The 4,226-nt window shown below is 34.1% G+C and overlaps 1 long non-coding RNA gene across 1 annotated transcript; it reads left to right on the plus strand.

Annotated features, from left to right (window-relative positions):
- Positions 1 to 1,566: 1,566 nt before the first annotated feature.
- On the plus strand, positions 1,567 to 3,246 carry LOC107063441 (uncharacterized). The gene is made up of 3 exons (XR_001475286.1): positions 1,567 to 1,725; positions 2,476 to 2,619; positions 2,881 to 3,246. It is a non-coding gene; the product is annotated as an uncharacterized lncRNA (long non-coding RNA).
- The last annotated feature ends 980 nt before the right edge of the window (positions 3,247 to 4,226 follow it).

The following is a 4,226-nucleotide window of genomic DNA, read 5'->3' on the forward strand; positions in this document are numbered from 1 at the left end:
CGATTCGAGTCTCGAAACTCCAAATGACTCGAAATAGCACTTTTAACCAAACTTTAACTCTTAAAAACTCAACTTTCCAAAAACTCAACTTTTCATCAATTTTCCTTCAAACCAACTTCGAAAATACAACAATTAGGACTCGGGGCAACTATCGGGAGGGGTAAAACGGTCATTTTATGAAAATTTCCAAAAATGACCTTTAGGGTCATTACACTTCTCTATGCTTGTTTCTTCATTGTTTTTCTCTGTGATCTTTTTGACCAATCTATTGCCTCTGTAAAGTCGAGGAAGCATATTTAGATCAGGATGAAATCTTTATATTTGCATTGAAACATTGTAAAAGAAATCTAGTATAGGTATGAATTGAGATAATTTTACTCATCATGATATGCAGATATGTAGTTGCAGAGATGAAGTCTCTGTGAGAGTGGTAAGATATCATTAAAGTGTATGGCTATCTGGCTCGGCAATATGAGTTTGACATCCCAGACGGTGAAGAGTTTAATAGAATGAATAAAATGCCAATCTACAAGAAAAATATTTATTTAGGCTGGGGATATTCATGAAAGCATAAGAAGAAAGAATATGCACCAATCATCCATTGGAATGTATACGTACGAGGAGAAAATGGAAACCACCACATCTATTTGTTAGGATATAAAAAGAACATGTCTAAGTTACACCAGTATGAACAGAACTTTTCTTTCAGAACTTCTCCTTACTTTCTGTTCTGCAATTTAACAGTCTGTTAGTATTTTTCTTTCTCTTGCTCTTCTTTCAAACTTGTTCTCGTGTTGAGGGTCTTTCGAAAACAACCTCTCTTCTCCCTCAAGGGTATAAGGTCATGTAGGTACACATATCTGTTATTGCTGTAGTTGTTCGATCTTGCCTTCGTTGTTCTTAAACTTCAGTCAACTAAAATCATGATTGCTCAGAAAAATGCAATCGATTCACATCAGAGATGAATCTAAGGCTAATAAACGAATAGACGTATCATGATGTATTATGACTATGCTAGAGGGTGAAAAATTGAGAAGCCTTCAGTTCTTGATTAATTGAGATGAATTGGCAGCTTGACTCCCTTCACATTGCTTTGTTCTTCTAGTTTCTTCAGCATAAAAAATTGCTTGTGAGCCATATATGATATATTGAATTTGACACTTCTTCACTTGGCAGTAAGCTTAGAAATCACTTTTTGTAGTCAAATAGAACCAGAATATTTCATTACTTGTCTAGAGTATCATTCATGTGCAGCTATAAATATACAGTGTGTGGTCTGTCAGTGGTGGAGCCAGGATTTTCACGAAGGGTGTCCAAGTGCTAAAGTGAACCTGCTCTTCTTAAAATGTGAAAAAACAATTGCTACTAAGTGAGATTCGAACACACGAACACTTTAAATTTGTGTGTCTTTACTTTTTCAAGGCGCTTGAAATCACTAGGCTACATCATATTGTTGTGTCAAGGGTGTCCAAACAATGTTATTTAGCCACTTTGTTAATCATTTTACTAGTATATATAGTATAATATTCCGACGAACAAGGATGGCTACGCCACTGTGGTCTGTAATTGTAACACGGGGATTGGCTTAGAGTTCTAAAATTTCTTTTTAATTGCTTTCAGTATGGAGGTTGTGATTTCCAAGTCGTACAACCGTCTGCTATGGCTTCCTTGAGATGAAGCATGACTTGCTGCAAATGGAACATACAGCTCTAATGGAATCCGAAGGTACATGAGAAAAAAATTGTTTAAGTAACTCATAAGAGAGACATTGACATTATGATCATAGGTTATAAGGAAAGATATTACTTTTTCATTGTTAGGATTTTGACAAGGCTCGGTGATCATTTGGGAAGTGAAAAGTTTTGAAGGTCTCTCTGTTCAAGTCGAAAAGTGAAAGCTGTTGAACTATGTATGTAATAGCTTGTATTGTTGACTTTGGGTCCTAGGCTCCCACGACTTTAAAATGCATCACTTGCGTCTAATGTCACTTCTTTTTATACCAACAATCAATATCTTTCTTGCGTTTTGTTTTGTCTAGGATGCTATTATGGTGTTCTTTTTAATCTGGATACCAAGGCAAAAGGTAAAAGATAACACAATTATTGGACTTTGTGTATTGAGAAATCGGAATTCCTGGACGCATATGGTTAGAGAAAACTATTAATGCTATGTAAAATGTATAAGAAACAGGGGAGATTTTGAGGAGTGAAATTTGTTGTCTCAGTTATCAGGATTTCTGAAGCATCCAATTGTTGTCTCAGTTAGATTGCTCGTTTTGTTACAAATGTAACCGTAGGTTTTTCCAAAATGATAGCAATAGCTTGAGTCCCATTTCAGCAGTCATGTGATGCTAATTTCTTCCGTTGTTTTGCATTTCCGTCTTTTCTTTTAACCTAAGCCTGGGATGATTATTAACCTTCTCATCTGGAATTTGATTAGCATAAAAAGATATGTTTTACTTCTCATGATATGCAGATATGTAGCTGTAGAGGTGAAGTCTCTGTGAGAGTGGTAAGATATCATTTAAAGCGTTTGGCAATCTGGCTCGGCAAGATCAGCTTGGCATCCCAGACAGTAAAGAGCTTAATAGAATGAAGGAAGAAAAGCTGAATGATGCAGGTATTCTTAATTTGGTATTCCAAACAGTACAAAATTGTAAAATATAAAAAAATCAATTATGAGCCATATATGATATTTTGAATTTTAAACTTCTTCACTTTCAGTATTCACTTTCTTAGTCAAATTAAACAATAGTATTTCATTATTTGTCTAGAGAAATCTTTCACGTACAGGTATATATATAGAGATGTGTGTGCTGGTCTGTAATTGCAATATGTGGATTGGCCAAGAGTTCTAAAACTTCTTTTTAATTGGTTTTAGTATGGAGGTTGTGATTTCCAAGTTGTAGAGCTGTCTACTGTGGCTTCCTTGAGATAAACATGACTTGCTGCAAGTGGAAATTGAAAGTTTTAGAAAAGTTTTGAAACATTAGCAAGGCTCAACAATGATTAGGGAAGTGAAATTTTTTTGTAAGGTCCCTTTGCTTAAGTCGAGAAAGGAAAGTTGTTGAATCTTTATGTGGTAGTTATTCTTATGTTGGATTGAACATCAGGCGTATGGACGCTTCTTATGTTGGTAAACATATTTATGATATGGTAGGTCCCTTTTAGCGCTATAATAAGCTGGGTAGAAATCTATCATTTTAAGCTATTTTATTTTTAAGTCCCCCACCTAGGGCCCCCTTTCTACATCCCTAATAAATTATCCTTACTCTCTTGCTTCAATTATTGAATTGAGAAAGTAATGAATTTGCTTCAATTTATCATTGTCTTCTTGTTGTTTCTACATCCCTAATAAATTATCATTGTCTTCTTGTTCTCACATTAATTTTCGTTAGGTTTTGATGTGTAATTAAGAGGGGTAGGTAAGTTGATTGGTGACCATTAAATTTTATGAATTACTTTTGGCACAACTTGTGTTGTCTTGGCCTCATGTCCTTTTCCACTACATCACAATAACCCAACAATCAATATATATAATAGAGCATATGATCGCAGAATTGATATACTAACTTCACTCAATTTAAGTGTTCTAGTTTATTTGAGCACAAATTTTAAGAAATAAAAAGAGATTTTCAAAATTTATAATTTTAAATTAAAAATGTATGTGTTTTTTAAAGTTTGTGATCTTAAATTTTCCATTTGTCATGAACAAACTAAAAGATATCAAAGAGGTTCTACTTTGTAGAATACACATGCATTAACTTACTAAAATCTTCTGATACATAAACGCACTAATTAAGTTCAATAGAAAAGATCACTGAACAATTATAATAAGAGATTATTTTGATTTAAAAGATAAACCTCATGGAATCTAATTAAATATAAAATAATCAAATGTCCTTGAGAAAGCTTTTTGTCCGTACTGATTAGTACACAATCAATTAAAAACTAGTAAATTACTCGCGCTTCGCGCGGGAATTTAATAGTATCATGGAATTTATAAAATAATATTGGCCAATATGTGGATTGGCCAAGAGTTCTAAAACTTCTTTTTAATTGGTTTTAGTAAGGTGGTTGTGATTTCCAAGTTGTAGAGCTGTCTACTGTGGCTTCCTTGAGATAAACATGACTTGCTGCAAAGGGAATATCAAGCTCTAATGTACCCAAAGGCCGGATGTGGACAAGACCATGGTTGTTTATGCTTCAACTCAGTTTCCTGAGTAT

Source organism: Solanum tuberosum, unplaced genomic scaffold (genome assembly GCF_000226075.1).
Source record: "Solanum tuberosum cultivar DM 1-3 516 R44 unplaced genomic scaffold, SolTub_3.0 scf00017, whole genome shotgun sequence".
Taxonomy (NCBI): Eukaryota; Viridiplantae; Streptophyta; class Magnoliopsida; order Solanales; family Solanaceae; genus Solanum; species Solanum tuberosum.